We start from the raw sequence: 24,146 nt of genomic DNA, 5'->3' as shown, positions 1-24,146 counted from the left end.
ATTAGCAATTAATGAAAGACCAACACTATATGAAACACTAACAAGCACTGTCAGTAGATAAATATATATGTACTGTAAGAACTACACCAATGAATGTTACCTCCCCATAAAGTCTGAACTGCGCAGTTTATTAGATGGCCACCACGTTGATGCACATGAAGTCTGTTATTTTATGGAAATAGATGTAATACACAGCCAGCATAAACTCTTTGTCTGCTTTTAAGGGTAATCCTGCTTAAATCCTCTGTGAAGTTAAGTTAGATTAGATGAGGTCAAACTCTTTACTACACAACGCTAAATAATCCTGGCAAATTTCCAATAGAGCTAGACAATAACTGAGGTGTTTGGTAACAGGTGTTTATCCTGAGGTAAAATGTGTGCAACTCTCTGAAGATAACAGCGATTGATCCTGCCAGGCTAAGCTTTGCTATAACTCAAAAGGTACTAACTGTGACCTGACATAAATTAATTGAATCTAGCTCAGCTTTCCGTACCTCGCATGGAACACTTCCTTCACTTGTGAGTTAGGTGAGGTAACAGAAGAATTAACTATTAATATCTATAAATCCGCACTGAAGGATAATTACTAATTACAGTCTCTGCACCACTGCAATGGTAAGTTTATCTAGTTTGAGGACAGTGGTACTGTGCTGGGAGGGTTAACCATAAATTCTCGTCGCAGCAGATTCATATTTCATTCAGCCACAATAAGCTTGACTTGCTACATAAAGTCAGTGAATATCCTAATGAGCTGTTTTTAATGTTATATTGGGTGATTAACTGTTAGATCCCCTTCCGTAGAGTGCAGCCCTGCGCTAACTGTCTTGTGTAATGAACTGGTAGATCCCCTTCAGCAGCATGCAGCCCGTATTAACTGTCTGTGTAAGTCCTCCTATGACCTTATATGGAGAGTCCGACTCTGCCTCACAGTCCGCCTTTCTCTGAGAAGTCTAATTAGGAATGATAGCTCTGCCCTGAAAGCGTCTGCTTAGTTTTATACAGCAATTCTTTACACTGCAAACACGGATACAGTTTAAGGCCACACCGGTACTTTATTTTTGGAGTCTCTTTATTCCTAATATCTCCTCTTAGGTATGACTTTTCCCTAATAAATGCTGTCTTGCCACTGAGATGTAGTGCAAAGGGTGTAACTGTTACTGCTTTACCTCTCCAGTTGTTACCCTGGGATCCTTGCTGTTGACAGATGTACAGGCCCATTGCCTTATGCGAATGCCCGGCTCCGCCTTACTCAGTCACTGTTAGGGCTATGATGATTGCTCTGCGCGACACTGGCAGCATCACCTCAGCAGCCCGGGTCCCTCTTTTCAGTGGTTACCTCAGGACACTCCTTATAGTCAGTGCCCCCTCTCTCATATATCCTGGGCCCTGTGCCACTCTGCCCTGACCAACCGCTACTCACTTCCAACTGTCACTGGTCATGTGACCTGTTTCTGACCTTCAGAGCAGCTACTGAGGCTGCTGGGAATTATCTGCCAGTGTAATTACATGTACATGCTCTATAGTGCATACCACAGTGTCACACGTAATACCTCATATAGCAGGATATTACATTGGCAACTAATGATATTTGTGCAGTCTAAAGGAGACTTTTGATTCTCGCGAATGCTAAGAAAACTAATATATAATAGATAATCATATGTAGTTCTTCAGGCTGCCCAGATGGGACTCTAGTACAGTGAATATATAATGGCTTTAGAAGTAAGTTACATGGTCACATCGGCACAGCCATTTATTAGTTACTTTAAGAACTTCCCTTAACACTGTCTCGGGCTGAATAACTAACAAGCTTCTTTACAGTAAGCTGTGTGACCACAACCAACATGAAATATTTTAGGTCTTCATTTTATTCACCAGCTGTCAACAGATGATCAGGAACCAAAGTTAGTACTTCAGTTAGAAATTTGCCCCTATAGTACTAATGCCACAGGTAATAATATGACCAGCTTGATGTAGACGATGGTGTCACTGAATGCCTTTCTGCCATTTCATCTTGGATGACATCTCGCCACCTCAAACTTAATATTTCCAAAACAGAATTAATTATATTTCCACCGGCCAATAGTAGTTTCCAACCTGATATCTCTATCACTGTTGAGAACTCGGCAATCACCCCTACCCCACAAGCTCGCTGTCTAGGTGTCATTCTTGACTCTGAACTGTCCTTTGCTACCCACATTCAATCTGTCTCAAGATCATGTTACATACATCTAAGAAACATATCCAAAATACGACCATATCTTACACAAGACACAGCAAAAACTCTAATCCATGCTCTCATTATCTCCCGCATTGATTATTGTAATAGTCTCCTGACCGGTCTTCCCAAACATAGGCTCTCACCACTACAATCCATTTTGAATGCAGCTGCGAGGCTAATCTTCCTTGCCAGACGTTCATCGTCTGCAGATCCGCTCTGTCAGTCCCTCCATTGGTTACCGGTATTCTACCGTATTAAATATAAAATACTTTTACTCACATACAAGGCTATTAACCAAACTGCACCAACATACATCTCTTCACTCATCTCAAAATATCTCCCTACCCGACCTCTCCGCTCTGCACAAGATCTACGTCTCTCATCCACACGCATTACTTGTTCACACTCAAAATTACAGGACTTTATCCGGGCTTCACCCACTCTGTGGAATGCACTCCCATGCACAGTAAGACTCGCCTCTAGTCTCCAAACCTTTAAATGTTCCCTGAAAACTCACCTCTTCAGACAAGCCTATCAAATTCCAGACCCACCCACATAACCTTCAGTGCTTCCCTATCTAATTACATCCTCTGTAGAGTATTCATAACATCACATATCTTGTCTTTCTTTAGTCTCACATCCTCCTGACACTTGGCCAACTTTGTGGGGTATCATCATACAACCCATTAAGAACCTAGCTATCTGGTGGACCATTATGCAATAGGTAGCATCTATCCTTGTGTATCTATGCCTGTTTCCCTATAGATTGTAAGCTTGTGAGTAAATGCATTGCTGAATTTGGTATTAACTGTAGACTGTTTATACTGTACCTATATTTTTACCCACCTACTAGCTACCACATATCTTTTGTAGTTTTTCTTACTGCTGTAATTTTATTTATATGTTTATGCCTATTTTATTCTTGTAAATGGGCAGGTTATTTTTATTCCTTTTTTTATTTACAGTATATTTATTATATTGTTGTAAATTCCAATAATTTTGCAAACCAACAGACAATGGGTTCCAAAATCAATGTTCAAAATGATTTAATCTATAAAGGGTAAGTTTGATACTAAACCATGATTGGACATATTTAACGATATTTGTACCCATTAATGTGCACTGTGCAGACATTGTGGTGTATTTACTAAAATGGGAGTTCTATTTAAGATGGGATGTTGCCCATAGCAACCAATCAGATTCCAGGTATTTTCTTCTAGAAGGTGCTATATAAATGAGAAGTAAAATCTGATTGGTTGCTATGGGCAACATCCCATCTTAAATAGAACTCCCATCTTAGTAAATTTACCCCATTGTCTTCCTTTTCTTGGCACATCTGAAAAGCAAGAGGACTCTTATTACAACACAAGCAGATCCGAATGACTTCATTGTTATTACTATTACCCCAGGACAAGGGATTAAGAGTGTCCAAAGCTTTCACTCAACTGACAGATGGTGAGATTAATAGTTGCTGTTTCAGTGTTACTTTATTTATTTGAAAGACAATACACACAATATACTTTTCCAATATTTTCATTGTTCCTTGAAATTAGACCAATGTTCCAAGCACCACACAACTATTCCATGTTGCTCATACAACCACCACAGGAAAACAGTGCAACATTTTCCAATGTCATACTTAAGCCTCTAAAGTGTGAGTGTCCTCCTAATTTTTTTCAACACTCTTATTTTTTGAAACAGTGTACTCTATTTTTTGCCAACTTCTTATTTTACATACACTCTCGGGATATCTGGTTGGAGGTCCTCCAAAGCAATCATCAGTTGAAATTTAAGACAGCGCTGGAACCAATTGTCTTTTTTATACCTCTATCTGAGGAGCTTAGTTGAATGCTTCTGCTGTTCCTGTCTGCACATCTTAATCATCCCCTTTTAGAATTTCTTGGCGCAAGCCATACTACCTTCCATTGCATCATATCTCACAAGGGTTTTGCAGTGCAGTAAGAAGTACATTAGCAGAAACACTACAAACAAAACAAAAAGAAAAATACAGACTTACAGTATAAAACATTGCAAAACGTGATACTAGCTATATAACAGTATTTTGTATGCTTTCCTAATACCCACAGAAGTGGCTCCCACTGTTTAACCCAAATATATAGTGCCATTGTGGGCAGTGGGGGGTGGGGGGGTGGGAGGGGATAGAAATGTAGAAACAGAATTTGACAGCAGATAAGAACCACTTGGCCCATCTTATTTCCCCTTTTTTTTACCTTTTGGTATCTACAACCCTATTTATCCTTAGTTCTTTGTAAGGATATTCTTATGTCTATCCAAACATGTTTAAATTGATCTACTGTCATCTACTGTCATATCTTCTATCACCTCTGATAGGAAGCAATTCCACCTATCCAGTACCATTAAGTATTGATGATGGGATACACGAGGGAAGAGAATAGCACATGAGGTAAGAGCTTGTGAGAACAATGTAAATTCATTAATAAAAAAATAAAAAAAACACATATGATAAATTTGTTGGTATAAAGTTTAACTGATTTTTGATCCTCTTTAGAGAAGTGTATATTGCACCATTGAAGGTTAATCCATACAATGAGGAAAAGGCCAATAATGCTTTCCAACAGAGAAGAGGAGAAGGCTCAATAACAACAAAAGTGGTGATTACGTCTGATGTATTTAATCTAGGTTTAATTAAGGGATTATCAAACATGGAGTCAACCGATATTTATAATAAAAGGTGATTAGTGACATATCTTATGCAGTTCTAGTGATGTCCTCAGAGGAATGCATACATGATATCTGGTTTCAGAAGAGGGACATGGTGGTGGGTAGGAAACATTGATTGAGAGAAAGATTCAGGCTGTTGAGTGTGAGCTCCTGTGATTTGTAAATAAATACTAAAGACAAGCTACTAAAGACTAAGGGGCCTATTTATCAACCTTTTTTTTCTCATAAAATTATTTTGAAACTGCAATTTCTACATAATTTTATGTATTCCTGCTATGCATTAATAGCCCAATTCTACGGGGACTATGATTGATCCTGAAGTTTTTCAGAGTTTGTCCACGTTAGTCTACACCATCTCCATATGCTCTGAGCTGCTTTAAGCCTATTGAGGCATATTAGCAGGAGAGAGATCTCAGAACCCTCTCATATAGCCCTTGTCTGGTGCCAGCTCTGATTCTAGCAGCTAACACTGGGGATAATTCAGACTTGATCGTAACAGCAACCTTGTTAGCAGTTGGGCATGTGCACTGCAGGGGGTGGGGGTGGGGGGGCAGATATAACATTTGCAGAGAGAGTTAGATTTGGGTGGGTTATTTTGTTTCTGTGCAGAGTAAATACTGCCTGCTTATTTTTACACTGCAATTTAGATTTCAGTTTGAACACACCCCACCCAAATCTAACTCTCTCTGCACATGTTACATCTGCCCCACCTGCAGTGCACATGGGGGGTAATTCCAAGTTGATCGCAGCAGGAAATTTTTTAGCAGTTCTTAGCAGTTGGGAAAAACCATGTGCACTGCAGGGGGGGGGGGGGGGGGGGCAGATATAACGTGCAGAAAGAGTTAGATTTGGGTGGATTATTTTATTTCTGTGCAGGGTAATACTGGCTGCTTTATTTTTACACTGCAAATTAGATTGCAGATTGAACACACCACACCCAAATCTAACTCTCTCTGCACATGTTATATCTGCCTCCCCTGCAGTGCACATGGTTTTGCCCAACTGCTAAAAAAATTCCTGCTGTGATCAACTGGGAATTACCCCCATGGTTTTGCCCATTAGCTAACAATTTTGCTGCTGCGATCAGGTCTGAATTACCCCCACTGTGCGTATGCACATTGTCAGATTCCCATGGTGGTGAAGCATGAAACAGTCCTCAAAAATGTTGGGGAAGTAACTGGCAGGTACATGGGTTATCACTACCACTGTCTCTGCAGGTTTCACTTAGTACATAACGTTGATATTTTCATTAAAAATAAAAATGTATGCCACAAGATGGATTGTTAATAGTCGTGGCTGTGCCATGTATGACCATAAATATGTTGTGCCAGTGTAAGCTGTACCCACTTTCAGGACAGGAAGTGAAAGTGGGTGAGATCAAACCATTGCTACTTGTCTGTAAATTTGCAAGATTTGATTATGCAAGAAAGAGAGGGAATTTGTTTATGTAATGAACAGTACTCCAACATACAGTGTAAGGGCCAAACCTGTGCACAAAAAGATCCAAATGCAACCTGGGTATGCCAATGTTAAAGTCCCCTAGGAGAAACTACTTTTTTATAGTGCTCTGGAGTCTGGACCAGAGACGTCACTCACCTCTTCTGAACCCGGTGCGTTTGTGGGCTCAAAGGGGGCGTAGCTTCACAGGATGACCCGTGGAAGGGGAGTGGCTTCACGGGGGCGTGGCCCCGACCCCCGTTTTCGGCACTCTGGAGGTCCGGGAGTTGCTGCTTGCCCCTGGAGACTAACGTGTCTGCAGTGCCAGCTCCTACATGGTGACAGGAGCCGGATTGCTGCAGGTAATGTTACAGTGCAGCACCCGGCTCCTGTAAGTGAGCAGGAGCCGGCACTTTGGTGTCACCCCTCGGCAGATGACACCCGGGTGCGGTCCACACCCCCCGCACCCACCTTGTGACGCCAGTGCTCTGAACATTTTAGACACATAATTGGAATTGTGGTTAGTTAGTAAATTGAGATATGTATTAGTGTTGATTGCATTTTGATATAAAGCATATTAGAATTGCTAAAATGTCTGTGATTCAATTTCAAGTGTGTATTGTTATTACAGGTTGAGTATCCCATATCCAAATATTCTGAAATACGGATTTTTTTGAGTGAGAGTGAGATAGTGAAACCTTTTTTTTTCTGATGGCTCATTGTACACAAACTTTCTTTAATACACAAAATTATTAAAAACATTGCATTAAATGACCTTCAGGCTGTGTGTATAAGGTGTATTTGAAACATAAATTAATTGTGTGTATGTATGTACACAAACTTTGTTTAATGTACAAAGTTATTAAAAATATTGGCTAAAATTACCTTCAGGCTGTGTGTATAAGGTGGATATGTAACATAAATGTATTCTGTGCTTAGACTTGGGTTCCATCGCCATGATATCTCATTATGGTATGCAATTATTCCAAAATACTGCAAAGCTTAAAGCTCATGCCCCAAATGAAGTAAAGGAAACTCGATATACTGTAGTTACTAGTCCGTTATCTGCAGATCAGTGGGCAAGTGGAAGTATAGGGAATCAGAAGCTGCTTCATGTATCCAGGATCTTGCATATTTAGGGCTTTGAATGTCAAATAAGCAAATCTTGAAAAAATGCTCCATCTTGCTGGCAGCCAGTGAAAGCAGTGGAGAACAGGTGGGGTGTAGTATGGTAGGCCGGCAGTCGGGCTCCCGGCGACCAGCATACCGGCGCCGGGAGCCCGACCGCCGGCTTACCGACAGTGTGGCAAGCGCAAATGAGCCATTTGCGGGCTCGCTGCGCTCGCCACGCTGCAGGCACGGTGGCGCGCTACACGCGCCACGCTATTTTATTCTCCCTCCAGGGGGGTCGTGGACCCCCACGAGGGAGAATAAGTTTCGGTATGCCGGCGCCGGTATCCCGACAGCCGGCATACTGAAGACCACCCAAGTGGCAGTAGTAGGACTGGTTGCCTTTTCTACCAGCTGCAATCAATGCAGATCAGGACGGTATGTATCATGCATTGCATTTCTATGTGATATATCCTGCTCTTTATCTCATGCATACCAGTGTTTATTAATGCTGAATGCTTGAATAATTTTGCGAGACCCAGGAGTCCTCCTATTGCGCAACCGCAACTATCGCCCAGTCCTTTGGATCCCTCTCTGGGGATTTCTGTGTAAAGAAGCCCATAGGCTTCTAAAGGCAATGTTATCTATAGATGGCGTTGCCTATCAGGCATAACTTCTGTAAAGTTTTGCTTTCCGGTGCTTGATACATATATCATGTAGAGATGAGCGCCTGAAATTTTTCGGGTTTTGTGTTTTGGTTTTGGGTTCGGTTCCGCGGCCGTGTTTTGGGTTCGAACGCGTTTTGGCAAAACCTCACCGAATTTTTTTTGTCGGATTCGGGTGTGTTTTGGATTCGGGTGTTTTTTTCCAAAAACACTAAAAAACAGCTTAAATCATAGAATTTGGGGGTCATTTTGATCCCAAAGTATTATTAACCTCAAAAACCATAATTTACACTCATTTTCAGTCTATTCTGAATACCTCACACCTCACAATATTATTTTTAGTCCTAAAATTTGCACCGAGGTCGCTGTGTGAGTAAGATAAGCGACCCTAGTGGCCGACACAAACACCGGGCCCATCTAGGAGTGGCACTGCAGTGTCACGCAGGATGTCCCTTCCAAAAAACCCTCCCCAAACAGCACATGACGCAAAGAAAAAAAGAGGCGCAATGAGGTAGCTGTGTGAGTAAGATTAGCGACCCTAGTGGCCGACACAAACACCGGGCCCATCTAGGAGTGGCATTTTTGTTCTCCATATTTTAATAGGCACAACTAAAAGGCACCTCAGGTAAACAATGGAGATGGATGGATTGGATACTAGTATACAATTATGGACGGGCTGCCGAGTGCCGACACAGAGGTAGCCACAGCCGTGAACTACCGCACTGTACTGTGTCTGCTGCTAATATATAGACTGGTTGATAAAGAGATAGTATACTCGTAACTAGTATGTATGTATAAAGAAAGAAAAAAAAACCACGGTTAGGTGGTATATACAATTATGGACGGGCTGCCGAGTGCCGACACAGAGGTAGCCACAGCCGTGAACTACCGCACTGTACTGTGTCTGCTGCTAATATATAGACTGGTTGATAAAGAGATAGTATACTCGTAACTAGTATGTATGTATAAAGAAAGAAAAAAAAACCACGGTTAGGTCACTGGTATATACAATTATGGACGGGCTGCCGAGTGCCGACACAGAGGTAGCCACAGCCGTGAACTACCGCACTGTACTGTGTCTGCTGCTAATATATAGACTGGTTGATAAAGAGATAGTATACTCGTAACTAGTATGTATGTATAAAGAAAGAAAAAAAAACCACGGTTAGGTCACTGGTATATACAATTATGGACGGGCTGCCGAGTGCCGACACAGAGGTAGCCACAGCCGTGAACTACCGCACTGTACTGTGTCTGCTGCTAATATATAGACTGGTTGATAAAGAGATAGTATACTCGTAACTAGTATGTATGTATAAAGAAAGAAAAAAAAACCACGGTTAGGTGGTATATACAATTATGGACGGGCTGCCGAGTGCCGACACAGAGGTAGCCACAGCCGTGAACTACCGCACTGTACTGTGTCTGCTGCTAATATATAGACTGGTTGATAAAGAGATAGTATACTCGTAACTAGTATGTATGTATAAAGAAAGAAAAAAAAACCACGGTTAGGTCACTGGTATATACAATTATGGACGGGCTGCCGAGTGCCGACACAGAGGTAGCCACAGCCGTGAACTACCGCACTGTACACTGGTTGATAAAGAGATAGTAGTATACTCGTAACAACTAGTATGACTGACTATGACGGTATAAAGAATGAAAAAAAAACCACGGTTAGGTGGTATATATTATAATACAATTATGGATGGACGGACTGCCTGCCGAGTGCCGACACAGAGGTAGCCACAGCCGTGAACTACCGCACTGTACACTGGTTGATAAAGAGATAGTAGTATACTCGTAACAACTAGTATGACTGACTATGACGGTATAAAGAATGAAAAAAAAACCACGGTTAGGTGGTATATATTATAATACAATTATGGATGGACGGACTGCCTGCCGACTGCCGACACAGAGGTAGCCACAGCCGTGAACTACCGCACTGTACACTGGTTGATAAAGAGATAGTAGTATACTCGTAACAACTAGTATGACTGACTATGACGGTATAAAGAATGAAAAAAAAACCACGGTTAGGTGGTATATATTATAATACAATTATGGATGGACGGACTGCCTGCCGACTGCCGACACAGAGGTAGCCACAGCCGTGAACTACCGCACTGTACACTGGTTGATAAAGAGATAGTAGTATACTCGTAACAACTAGTATGACACTATGACGGTATAAAGAATGAAAAAAAAACCACGGTTAGGTGGTATATATTATAATACAATTATGGATGGACGGACTGCCTGCCGACTGCCGACACAGAGGTAGCCACAGCCGTGAACTACCGCACTGTACACTGGTTGATAAAGAGATAGTAGTATACTCGTAACAACTAGTATGACACTATGACGGTATAAAGAATGAAAAAAAAACCACGGTTAGGTGGTATATATTATAATAATACAATTATGGATGGACGGACTGCCTGCCGACTGCCGACACAGAGGTAGCCACAGCCGTGAACTACCGCACTGTACACTGGTTGATAAAGAGATAGTAGTATACTCGTAACAACTAGTATGACACTATGACGGTATAAAGAATGAAAAAAAAACCACGGTTAGGTGGTATATATTATAATACAATTATGGATGGACGGACTGCCTGCCGACTGCCGACACAGAGGTAGCCACAGCCGTGAACTACCGCACTGTACACTGGTTGATAAAGAGATAGTAGTATACTCGTAACAACTAGTATGACACTATGACGGTATAAAGAATGAAAAAAAAACCACGGTTAGGTGGTATATATTATAATAATACAATTATGGATGGACGGACTGCCTGCCGACTGCCGACACAGAGGTAGCCACAGCCGTGAACTACCGCACTGTACACTGGTTGATAAAGAGATAGTAGTATACTCGTAACAACTAGTATGACTATGACGACGGTATAAAGAAAGAAGAAAAAATACCACGGTTAGGTGGTATATAATTATACAATTATGGATGGACGGACTGCCTGCCGAGTGCCGACTGCCGACACAGAGGTAGCCACAGCCGTGAACTACCGCACTGTACTGTGTCTGCTGCTAATATAGACTGGTTGATAAAGAGATAGTATACAACAATATACTACTATACTGGTGGTCAGGCACTGGTCACCACTAGTCACACTGGCAGTGGCACTCCTGCAGCAAAAGTGTGCACTGTTTAATTTTAAATTAATATAATATTATGTACTCCTGGCTCCTGCTATAACAACCTGCAGTGCTCCCCAGTCTCCCCCACAATTATTATAAGCTTTTATACATTGATGTGCAGCACACTGGGCTGAGCTGAGTGCACACAGACTGAGTCACACTGTGTGACTGCTGTGTATCGTTTTTTTCAGGCAGAGAACGGATATAGCAGAGAACGGATATATTAAATAAAAGTTAACTTAACAACAACTGCACTGGTCACTGTGGTAAACTCTGTCTGCACAATCTCTCTCTCTCTCTCTCTCTTCTAATCTATTCTAATGGAGAGGACGCCAGCCACGTCCTCTCCCTATCAATCTCAATGCACGTGTGAAAATGGCGGCGACGCGCGGCTCCTTATATAGAATCCGAGTCTCGCGAGAATCCGACAGCGTCATGATGACGTTCGGGCGCGCTCGGGTTAACCGAGCAAGGCGGGAAGATCCGAGTCGCTCGGACCCGTGAAAAAAAAAGTGAAGTTCGTGCGGGTTCGGATTCAAAGAAACCGAACCCGCTCATCTCTAATATCATGTACAATGGAAAATTGTTTATTCCTTTATTATTATTTTTTTATGAACATACTTACTATGTGAAACATCTATGTGATGTTGATATTGATATAATATTAATATATAAATATCTCAGTGCAAATGGTTATGTATATTGGGTTGGGTACGGGAAACTGACAGTAATGCGATTGTTGATTATTGATTAAATTGCATGTATGTATCAACAATTTCATGCAGGGACAGTGCTTGCGAAAAAGATCTGTCCCTGCGTTGCCACTCCACAGACATATAGGGGTATTTTTAAAGGAAGTATGTGCTTCCGATGGGTCTCCCCCACGTTGGAGCCTATAAGAGTGCCCCTAACCAAGAGTCTTCTTTTTCTCTGACTTGGACAGCTGACGTTACAACAGCAGAAGATAATAGAGAAAAAAAAAAAATGTTTCCTTTACCTGTGTGCTCTTTAGAAGGCCATCCCGCTATGTAAATTGCATGAATATTTAGCACGTGTCAAGACGACGATCTGCCAGTGTGTACAGAGCAAAGATTAATTGGCTGCTGTGCTCAACAACACATATATCTGCAGATGGCAGTGGTGGATGGTCAGTGTGTATGTACAACCACCATCTACAGATATATTTGCATATTAGTTGATCTACAGATATATCTTTAGGTGTGTACCTATCTTTCTCCCATATTCATATCACCAGTGACCCCATTACACCATTTCTAACCATAAGCTAGCAGCATACAGTGACAGAATCTTGCATACTTGTAGACAGTCATTCTATTTGGTGATAGTAAATTACTCTTATTCAGTGCCGTAACTAGGCATTTTAGCGCTGTGTGCAAGAAACGACAGTGGCGCCCCCCCCCCACACCATGTAAGATAGGGGCAGTGCGCGCCGTCGGCGCGCAAAAAAATTATAGGGGTGTGGCTTCACGGGGAAGGGGCGTGGCCACAAAATAATAGCAATTCATACTACGGTGCACAGTAGTCTACATTATTCAAATTACGCTGCACAGTAGCGCCACTACACCAGGTAGAGCCCCTTTTATACATTACAGCAGACAGCGTCCCCCTTTTTACACATTACGGCAGCCAGTCCCCCTTTTTACACATTGCGGCAGCCAGTCCCCCTTTTTACACATTACGGCAGCCAGTCCCCCTTTTTACACATTGCGGCAGTCAGGCCCCCTCTTTACACATTGCAGCAGCCAGGCCTCCTTTTTACACATTGCGGCAGCCAGGACCCCATTTTACACATTGCGGCAGCCAGGACCCCCCCTTTTTACACATTGCGGCAGCCAGACCCCCTTTTTATACATTGCGGCAGCCAGGACCCCATTTTACACATTGCGGCAGCCAGGACCCCCCCCCCCCCTTTTTACACATTGCAGCAGCCAGACCCCCTTTTTATACATTGCGGCAGCCAGGACCCCTTTTTACACATTGCGGCAGACAGTGTCCCCCTGAGAGAGAGAGAGAGAGAGAGAGAGATACTTACCTTCTCCCCGCTGACAGGCTCCTCGTGCTGGCATCTCCCTCTCGGTGCAGGCAGTGAGATGAGAAGGAGGAGGAGGGAGGGGGAGCAGGGAGCCGCAGCAGCGCTATTTCATTGGTAGTAAGCGTCGCTGCAGCATCTCCCTCTCTTTCTGTATTGGCTGCCCGGCGCTGCTATGGATGCTGGGATGAAGGAACCGCATCCCAGCATCCATAGCAGCGCCGGGCAGCCAATACAGAAGGAGAGGGGGATGCTGCAGCGGCGCTTACTACCAATCAAATAGCGCTGCTGCGGCTCCCTGCTCCCCCTCCCTCCTCCTCCTTGAACCCGGCGCTGGTCTCTTCTCCCTCCAGCCGCGCATGGCGCACACAGAGGCGGCATGTAATGAGTAAATTTGACTCATTACATGCTGCTGGCCGTTGCGCCCTCAGGGCAACTGCGCTGTGTGCCAAGCCCACTTGGCACACACGTAGTTACGGCCCTGCTCTTATTATGTTCTATATATTCAGTCAAATAGTGGTCTTATTTACTGATGTTTAAGTTAAGTGAAAACTTTACACGAAAGCAGTGGTGTAACTACTGCCCCTGCAGCCCTCGCGGTGGCTTGGGGCGCAGGGCTGCGGGGGCGCCGCCACTGATTAAGCACAGATTAACATGCGGATGAGCATCCGCATGTCAATCTGCTGTCTCCTCTCACTAACCCTCCGCTGCTGTGATGGAGGGACATGGAGGGCACAGCGCGCGCCTTTCCTGTGTCCCTCCTGGGTCTCCGGCAGGTCTAATAAATGAAGTGCCGTTCGTGAGCTCTGATTGGCTCACGAACCGGCACTTCCTTTAACAGATCCGCCGGAGACCCAGGAGGAACACAGGAGGGGGGGGGGGTTTAACTGGCACTGGTGGAGCATATTCGGGGGAGGGGGAGCATATGTGGCACTGAGGGGGCATATGTGGCACTGGGGGGGTATATGTGTACCTGGCACATGGGGGGGGGGGTATATTTGGCACTGGGGGCATGTGAGTACCTGGCACTGTGGGGGAATATCTGGCACTGGAGGCATATGTGGCACTGGGGGGGTATGTGTGTACCTGGCACATGGGGGGCTATATTTGGCACTGTGGCATGTGAGTACCTGGCACTGTGGGGGAATATCTGGCACTGGGGGCATATGTGGCACTGGGAGCACAGCCCTAGCAACAAGCACTACCCGCTAGCAATGAGCATGACACCCAGTGCATGAAACCCCTGGCAACGAGCATGACACCCAGTACATGAAACCACTGGCAACGAGCATGACACCCTGACCATGAAAACCCCTGGCACCGTGCATGGTACCAAGAGCATGAAACCCCTGGCAACGAGCAGGTAATTTAAAAGTAATTAGAAGCCTTTCTGTAGGACTTAATGTGTAATTTGCATTACGATGTGTGGCATAATGTATCACGGACATTGCGGTGTGTGTCATAATGTGTCACAGGCATTATGGTGTGTGGCATACTATATCACGGGCATTGTGGTATGTGGTATAATGTCTCACGGGCATTGCAGTGTGGCATAATGTATAACGGGCATTGCGGTGTGTGGCATAAGGTATAACGGGCATAGCGGTATGTGCCACAGGCATTACGGTGTATGGTATACTATATCACGGGCATTGTGATATGTGGTATAATGTCTCAGGGTCATTGCAGTGTGTGGCATAATGTATTACGGATATTGCGGTGTGTGTCATAATGTGTCAGGTATTACGGTGTGTTGTATACTATGTCACGGGCATTGTGGTATGTGGTATAATGTCTCAGGGTCATTGCAGTGTGTGTCATAATGAGTCACAGGCATTGTATGTGCTATAATGTATCAGGGGCATTGCAGTGTGTGGCATAATGTATCACGGACATTGCGATGTGTGTCATAATGTGTCACAGACATTGTATGTGCTATAATGTATCAGGGGCATTGCAGTGTGTAGCATAATGTATAACGGGCATTGCGATTCCTGTCATAATGTGTCACAGGCATTACGGTGTGTGGCATAATGTGTCGGGGGCATTACGGTGTGTGCATATATTGTGTCATGTGCATTATTGTGTGTGGCATAATGTCTAAGGGCCATTGCAGTATGTGGCATAATGTATACTGGGCATTACTATAAGGAGGAAAAATGACAAATAATGTAAGGGACATGAATCAGGATTATTTTTCTTTCCTGTGGTGGCTAACGTCTGGGCGTGCAGGTTGCAAAACTGGGGTATAAGGTAGTCTTTTTCTGCAATGCCATGCCCCTTTATGCAAAGCCATGCCCATTTCAAAGAAGTTACACCCCCTTTACTAGTGCCAATTATGGGGGACGGGGGGGACGCCGAAGAATTTTTTAGCTTGGGGGAGAAAAATTTCTAGTTACGCCACTGCACGAAAGCATCATAACCAGGGATGGATTGGGATCGAACACCAGCCCGGGAAATTTATGGAAGCAGCCCTAATGGGGAAGGAGCCTGTTGAGTGGGAGGGGCCTGTCAAGAGGGCAGAGTCACTCCTCAGAGGTCCTGATTCTGAGATAGGCACAGTTGGGGCCTCCTTTGCTTTACGCTATGCTAATGTTTACCTGCGACTTTATGCATATGCTGCTACAATACCCTTCCCTGATGTACATCTGTATGTCTGAATATAGAAGGACTGGTATGCCTACTTTCACTGTCTACTGACACTGTAGTCATGCCTTTAATCTACTTCTGATTTTATTGATTTTTAATTCTACAAACCCCTTTTTTTTAACCTTATATGTTTCAAAGTACAGGGAGGGGGAGCACACACTACATTCGGCACAGTACAGGGAGGGAGCACACACTACATACAGCGCAGTACAAGGATGGAGCACACACTACATACAGCGCAGGGATGGATGGAGCACACACTACATACAGTACAGTACATGGAGGAAGCACAAACTACACAGCACAGCACAGGGAGTGGAGCACACACTACAAACAGCGCAGTACAGGGAGGGGGAGCATACACTACATACAGCACAGTACAGGGATGGAGCACACACTACATACAGCACAGTACAGGGAGGGAGCACACACTACATACAGCGCAGTACAGGGAGGGGGAGCACACACTACATACAGCGCAGTACAGGGAGGGGGAGCACACACTACATACAGCACAGTACAGGGAGGGGGAGCACACATTACATACAGCACAGTACAGGGAGAGGGAGAGCACACACTACATACAGCACAGTACAGGGAGGGAGCACACACTACATACAGGCTGCACTCCCTGCACCTATGGTAGCTACACCCTTGTGTATAACACATGTAATTATGACAGGGAAGGTGGCCCCTCACAGCTCTGCATAGCAGCTGCACTCCCTGCACTTATGGTAGCTACGTCCTTGTATATAAACACATATAACTGTGACAGGGAAGGTGGCCCATCTCAGCACTGGGCCCCATAGCAGCTGCACTCCCTGCACCTATGGTAGCTACACCCTGTATATAACACATGTAACTATGACAGAAAAGGTGGCCCCTCACAGCTCTGGGCCCCACAGCAGCTGCACTCCCTGCACCTATGGTAGCTACGCCCTTGGCGAGCCCTGCATGGGGCTCTGTTGCACTCGTACCCCCACCGGCAATCTGGCGGCCAGGATCCCGGCATCAGGATGCTGACCGCTGGTATCCCAACCGTCGGTTACATGATCCCAACGCATGATAGAGCATATGGTACTTGCCTATTCTCCCACAATGCCTTGGAGACTCCAGGATAGCAGGCACCAAGGTGTAGGCATATCTTCAGGAACGCCTCAGTTCCACACGCTGATGCCCACTTCCCGTGTGAAATGACCAAGTCCAGGCGAGCTGATGACGCTATTCCTGCTGAATCCCATCATCATGGCCCCTTCCCTCGCTTTACAATGATGTAATCGTGGCTTTATATACTGTGCCTTGCTGATGCGATTCTGCTGTCATGCCCCTGCACTGCCCACATGGTTGCGCCATACCCCTCCCAACTGGCAGCCAAGAACTTGGTAAGTGTGTGATATCTGGGTCCTGTAGCTCGCCAGCAAAAAAGTATCTATTTTTTACCCATTTCATCACCCCCACATCCACTGCATACAATGGGGTCTATGTACTAAGCCTTGGAGAGAGATAAAGTGGATGGAGATAAAGTACCAGCCAATCAGCTCCTGTCCTTTTTTAAACCCAGCCTATAATATGACAGTTAGCAGTTGATTGGCTGGTACTTATCTCCATCCACTTTATCTCTCTCCAAGGCTTAGTAAATAGACTCCAGTATTTGTAAGGAGCCCCAGTGCTTTAGCCTACCAAACACCCACCACCACCACCAATTTTGCAACTAAACACTGTAAAGCATGAGAGGACATGGGCTGTTATCCGATGTCTCCACTGTACAGCTGGCCACACGCAGGCCCATCCCGCCTCTGGAGCTGCGGCCCAGGATTATTCATCAATTTGACCTCACACTTGGATGGCCAAACCTGACATGGACCAGTAAAACAGCCCCATGGGGTTTCTGGAGGATCTGTGGGGCTAATTCAGACCTGATCACTCGCTACCTGTCTTTTGCAGTCCTCCGTTCACATAGTCGCCGCCCACCGGGGAGTGTATTTTAGCTGTGCAAGTGTGCGATCGCATGTGCAGCCGAGTGGTACAAAAAGATTTTGTGCAGTTTCTGAGTAGCCCAGGACTTACTCAGCCGCTGCGATCACTTCAACCTGACCGGGACCGGAATTCACGTCAGACACCCGCCCTGCAAACGCTTGGGAATGCCTGCGTTTTTCCAACCACTCCTACAAAACGGTCAGTTGACACCCACAAACGCCTTCTTCCTGTCAATCTCCTTGCGATCGCACATGTGATTGGATTCTTTGCACAAACCCATCGCAGAGCAACAAACCGCTTTGTACCTGTGCGATGTGCCTGCACATTGCGGTGCATACGCATGTGCACTTCTGACCTGATGGCAGCGCTGCAAAAAATGCTAGCGAGCGATCAGGTCTGAATTAGGCCCTATAAACACTGTGTTATGTGCACATTACATGGTATAAATGAAAATGTATGGAACATGAGTAATTAACATGAATGAAAAACAAATCATCACATTATAATGAAGTCCAGTAAACATGACTTGATGGGAGTTGTAGTGCACCAAGGTCCTCCTAGACAGATCCGCACATGACATTCCACCATGCACTGGGCTCAGCCACCAAGCATCCCTGGAACTTGTTATAAAATGTTGCCAAGTATGACAGTCACATATCAAAGTAAACTCTAAGTGTATCTACTATATAAAAGCAAAAATCCTTTCTGGAGAGAGAATTGACTGCATAGGAAAGGAAAGAGTTAAACATCTGGTGAGGGGTGGACCTAGCTGTGAGGAAAGTACAGCCTTTTTTGAAGGGGAGGGTTTGATATATATAAGAGAGGTGAGGCCATTTTAGATCTCTCTTGTGGTGATTTGCCTGGTTGGTGAGTGCTGCAGTGCAGACTTTGTTTTACCACAGAAACTGTGCAAGTTTATTACACAGCGTGTACCCCTCTGTAGGTTATATCCTCCCCTCTGCCTTTTCATATCCCTGCTGATATGTCCGCCCGCCCTCAGCGTTCTGCCCGGCTTCTGGCTCGGTACCGCGGTTCTGGCGGTCGAGCTGGGCCGGGTGATGAGGTGGGTGGCCTGGGGGACGGGGCTCCGTCCCCCGGGGCCTCCACGAACGCGGGCTCGAGCGTAATGCGGCGGGCCAGGTTGGCCTCGCCGCTGGGATCCGGGCCGGCTGTACCGGCCAGGCGCGGGCGGCGTGGGGGGCCGGAGGTCCTTGCAGGCCGCCCGGAGGTTGACGGGCATCGGCCCTCGCCTCCGGGAACGGCAGAGTCCGCGGCGGCTTTGGGCAGAGGGCGCTCGGCGGTGAGTGCAGTCCCGGCCCCTATCGTTCCCCCCTTGCCGCGGCCGAGTGAAAGTGCCGGGCGGGGGGAGAGGGCGAGACGGGGATCGGGTGGTCGCCGCGCGGGGCCTGTCTTGGAGCCTCGCGCGGCGGCTTTGTATGAAACGCCGGCAGGGGGCTCAATGGCGGGCAGAAGTGGGACGCGCGCACGGGGTGCGCGCAGCGGCGCCGCCAGCACCTCTGTCCCAGATAATAACTCCCCGGCTGCCTGAATCCGGCAGGGGGAGGGGGATGAGCAGGGGGGTGCAGCGTTTGCTCCTAGAGGGCAACGCTGGGCAGGAAAGAATTAGACAGGCGGATGGGGCCACGGCGGCGAGCAGTATGGGGGCGCGCGCGGGGGAACGCGCGCAGCTGCGCCGCGGTTTTCCCTGTCTCCCCATACCACTCCACCGGAGCCGGGTTACAGCGGCTTCCGGGGGAGGAGGGGGGACAGGGAATGGGTTAGCGGCCGCAGAGCCGCGGTACGCACCGCTTCGCATTGCAGCAGGTCCTCCCCAGGATCGGGGAATATTTCTGATCCGCTCGGGGAGGAGGTGTTTTCAGTAGGGGAGAGTGAGTGGTCCGGCAGGGGGGCCCCCGCTTTCCCGCCGGGGCGGAGGGCGTCGGGCCCCTGGGTCACGTCTGACGGATGGCGGGCGCGGGATCGCGCCCAGGCGCGGGCCGGGGGTTCTTCGGGGGCCGTTGCCGTGGGTCACGGCAGGCGGGATCCTCCCGGGGCACTTGCGTCGGCTCTGGCCACGGTAGTGGAAGCGTTGGGGCCGCTAGCCGCAGTAGCTTCCCCGAGGGCGGCGGGGAATTCCGGCCAGTCTGCGGGGGCAGGCGGGTCTGGCAGGCGGAGGGCATCAGCGGCGCAGCGGGTGGCTCGAGCCTGCCGAGAGCTTGGGGCGGCCGCTGCGGAGCTGGAGCTAGGTCCGGAGCAGGTTGGGCAAGGGCGCGCGGCCACAGCGCCCCACACACGTGGGGCCCGGCGTGCGCCGCAGGCGCGGGCTGGGTCCTCCTCTGCTTTGTCTTTTACAGGGGACCACGAGGAAGTAGAGATGGCAGACTCCGTGGAGGACGACGTATGGGCTGCAGCGGATGAGGATTCCAGGTCGGAGCGGTCGACGGCATCCGGTGAGTTGGTGCAGTCGGTATCGGTTTCTCCCACGGGCTCGAGTTCGCGCAGCTCTGCTTCTTCCTCCTCTTCTTCTTCTCTGTCGTCGCAGGCGTCCGAATAAGTAGCACTACTGGGGCGAAGAAGAGGGCGGAGAAATTTGCCAAGCGGGCAGCAAAGCAGCAGAAGAGGCGTAAGCGGCGCAAGCGGGTTAGTGAGGAAGATCGTAGGGCCAAGAAGCGCCGCGATCTGCCCGGGGTCGTGCGCTGCGAATACACCGCAGTAATGCGGGGGCTGCGGGACAGCTGCCGCAAGAAGATTCGTAGGGGTGACTTCGTGGACGTGTTTGTATTGACAAAGGCCATGAAGAAGGATTATAAGGCGGCGGCCGCGAAGAAGGGCATTGGGGCTGAGGCTTTCCGGTCCTTCGATAATTGGCTGGCCGGTTTCTGGGTGTTTGCGGCGTGCTACTTGGAGGATAGGCCGGAGGAGCACATGAATGTACTCCGGTATCTGCATCTCGTACACGACATGCAGCGCACATCCTCGGGCGCGGAATGGCGTCGGTATGATCAGGAGTTTCGGGAGAAGCAGGGCGGCTTGCGGGTCATGGACTTCGGATTCAAGGATGTGGAGGTCTGGCTCAAAGTAACCCGGGCCTCGCAGCAGGAGGAGGAACCCCAGAAACAGGGGGCGGGCGGGCGCCGCACGGGGTCATCAGCCCAGGGGTCCGGCGCGGACGGCGGGTTTGCCCGGACAGGTGGAGCGTCCGTTCGTGCAGGAGGGCGTTCCGCCACGAGAGGAAAGTGTTTCGCGTTTAACAGCGGAACATGTTCCTTTGGCAAGCAGTGTCGTTTTCGACACTCCTGCCAGCAGTGTGGCGGAGCCCACCCTGCCTCTTCCTGTTTCAAAGGCGGTAGACAGGGGGCGCGGCGTAAGCAAGCGTACCCCAGGCAGGCCGCGAGCGGGACCACTCTGCAGAGCTCCAACACCAATTAAGTTGGGGACTATGGGCCGGTGGTTGGACTTGTATCCTAATAGAGAGGTTGCAAAATTTTTGTTTGATGGTTTTAAGTTTGGCTTTCGCTTGCCTGTTGCGAGTGAGGTGTCCGTGCGTGCACAGAGGAACCTCCAATCTGCCCGAGCCTTGCCGGGCGTGCTACGGGAGAAAGTGGATAAGGAGGTCAGGTTGGGCAGGATGGAGGGACCGTTTATGTCGCCCCCGGTGGATGATTTGGTCATCTCTCCGGTCGGGGTGGTTCCTAAGAAGACTCCAGGCGCTTTCCGGCTCATTCAGCATCTTTCTTACCCGTTGGGGGCGTCGGTCAATGACGCAATACCGCCGACTCATTGCTCGGTGGTGTATCAGTCATTCGACGAGGCGCTAGAGATGGTCCGCAGCTACGGGACCGGGGCCCTTATGGCTAAGATTGATGTTGAGTCAGCTTTTAGGTTATTGCCATTGCATCCGGACTCATTCCGTTTTATGGGTTTCCGGATTGGGGCGGAGTATTTCATCGACAAATGTTTGCCGATGGGATGTTCCGTTTCATGCTCATTTTTCGAGCGTTTTAGCACGTTTCTTCATTGGTGCGTGGAGTCTTCGTCAGGGGGTCACGGGGTTGCCCATTACCTCGATGACTTTCTGTGTGCGGGTCCGGCTGATACTGCACGATGCGGCGACTTGCTTTTCAGCATCCGAGCTCTCTTTTACCACTTCGGGGTTCCCGTGGCCGCGGACAAAACTGAGGGTCCGGCCTCTTGCTTGTCATTTTTGGGGATTGAAATCGACACGGTGGCGGGAGAGTGTCGGCTGCCCCGGGACAAGGTTTCGAAGCTCCGCGACACCATTTGCCGGTTCGAAGGGTCGCGTAAAGTCATGCTGCGGCAGGCGCAGTCCTTGCTGGGCATGTTGAACTTTGCTTGTCGGGTAATACCGATGGGCAGGGTTTTCTGCCAGAAGCTGGAAAGGGCGACGACGGGGTGTGCCAGGCCACATCATTTTGTGCGTTTGTCCTCCGAAATAAAAAGGGATTTGGCCATATGGGCCTCGTTCCTGGAGGATTTCAACGGGGTGTGCATATGGCAAGCGCCAGCGGTGGACAGCGAGCGGTTGCAGCTGTTCACCGACGCAGCGGGTGCCTCTGGATTCGGTTGCTTTCTGGAGGGATCTTGGTGCGCGGCATCCTGGCCGGCAAAATGGCAAAGCGAAGGTCTAAAAAGATCTGGTGCTTCTGGAGCTTTTTCCCATTATGGTAGCGTTGGAGGTCTGGGGCGATCGGCTGGCTAATCGCAGCATATTGTTTTAGATGCGATAATCTGGTCGTGGTGCATGCGATTAATAACCAGAGGGCAAAGCCGTTGGTGGTTCTGCGGGTGCTAGGGCAATTGCTTTTGACATGCTTGCGTAGGAACCTGTGGTTCCGCGCGCAACATGTGCCCGGTTTGGAGAATGGAATTGCCGATGCTTTGTCGCGAGGACAGTGGGAGAGGTTTTGGTTGTTGGCACCTGAGGCCGACGAGCAAGGTTTTCATTGTCCCGGTTATGTTTGGCAGGTGATCGGGCCGGACTGGAGGGTCTAGCGTTGCGGTCAGTCGCGCCAGCCACGCTCAAGGCTTACGGACAAGCTTGGAGGGAATGGGAGGACTTTGTCCAAGGTCGTCAGCAACAAGGTAAGAGCAGGCATCGGCTGATGCTTTCTTTTATTTGGCAGCTGTATGTTTCGGGTAGGTCCCGAGCGGTGGTATCCCGGTACTTGGCTGGGGTCTCGTTTTTCTGCAAGCTGCGGGGCGTCCCAGATGTGACAAAAAGCGATGTTCTGCGGAAGGCGATGAAAGGGTGGGCGCGAGTAGCGCCGACGCCACCGGATAGGAGGCGGCCCATCGATGCGGCTTTGTTGCCGGCCGTTATCGCGGCGGTGGGGCGAGTCGCGTCGTCCAGGTTTGAGACGCTTTTGTTCAGTTTGGCGTTCTCAATGGCTTACCACGGGGCCTTTAGGGTTTCGGAGTTGGTAGCGCCTTCCAAGAGAGCAGATTCGCGCATGCTGGTCGGAGACGTGGTAGTGGGTGAGAGGTCCTTGCTGTGCAGATTGCGGCGCTCTAAGACGGACCAAGTGGGGAGAGGGCGCTGGGTCAATTGGTTCCGGCGCAGGAGGAGAGCGTTTGCCCGGTAGGCCTGGCGGTGCAATATGTGGTGGTGCGACCCGTTAGGAGGGGGTCATGGCTATTGCATTATGACGGGCTGCCGGTGACGAAATACCAGTTTCGTTGGATGTTGAGTCGTTGTTTGGCGAGCTTGGGCCTCCAACCCGCTGCGTTCGGTACCCATTCCTTTCGAATAGGCGCTGCGACGTCGGCTGCAGCGGCGGGTTTGACCAGAACTGAAATTCAGGCGGTGGGGCGATGGAAGTCGTCAAGTTACAGACGATATATTCGCCCCGTTGCATAAGAGGCCGGATTGCGCGTGGTGCTGTGTTTATTTGCGTTGTATTATGTTGTTACAGTTCTGTAAGTTACGGTATTGTGCGTCTGTTTGTGCCCCCCCCCTTTTTTTTTTATCCTACTCAGGGATTAGCTACTCGTTGTTGCTGGCATGAGTCGGCAGCGGGGGTCTGGAGTTATTTTTTTTTGCCTGACTTGACGGACTGAATTCTAATCTACAATTCGGCTAATCTGTTCTAATCAGAGTCCCTCAGCAGGTCTTTACGCTTTCACCTCCAGCTGAGTTATTACATGTGT

General features: G+C 48.0%; 2 long non-coding RNA genes across 3 annotated transcripts in view; one reads left to right on the top strand and one right to left on the bottom strand.

Annotated features, from left to right (window-relative positions):
- The first annotated feature begins 1,472 nt into the window (after window positions 1–1,472).
- LOC134935503 (uncharacterized) lies at window positions 1,473–4,944 on the top strand. 2 transcript variants are annotated; one of them, XR_010180198.1, is made up of 3 exons: window positions 1,473–1,719; window positions 4,571–4,643; window positions 4,749–4,944. It is a non-coding gene; the product is annotated as an uncharacterized LOC134935503 (long non-coding RNA). The 2 variants fall into 2 exon arrangements; XR_010180197.1 differs by lacking the exon at window positions 1,473–1,719 and adding an exon at window positions 3,571–3,673.
- The window catches only part of LOC134935504 (uncharacterized), a 55,073-nt gene continuing 34,613 nt past the window's right edge, over window positions 3,687–24,146 (bottom strand). Inside the window, exon 2 of the long non-coding RNA XR_010180199.1 lies at window positions 3,687–4,200. This is a non-coding gene — a long non-coding RNA (uncharacterized LOC134935504). The remainder of the gene's footprint in view (window positions 4,201–24,146) is intronic.

The sequence above is a fragment of the Pseudophryne corroboree genome, chromosome 6, assembly GCF_028390025.1.
Source record: "Pseudophryne corroboree isolate aPseCor3 chromosome 6, aPseCor3.hap2, whole genome shotgun sequence".
NCBI lineage: Eukaryota > Metazoa > Chordata > Amphibia > Anura > Myobatrachidae > Pseudophryne > Pseudophryne corroboree.
Note: the sequence above shows the minus strand (reverse complement) of the source record. Positions and strands in the feature narration are given on the sequence as shown.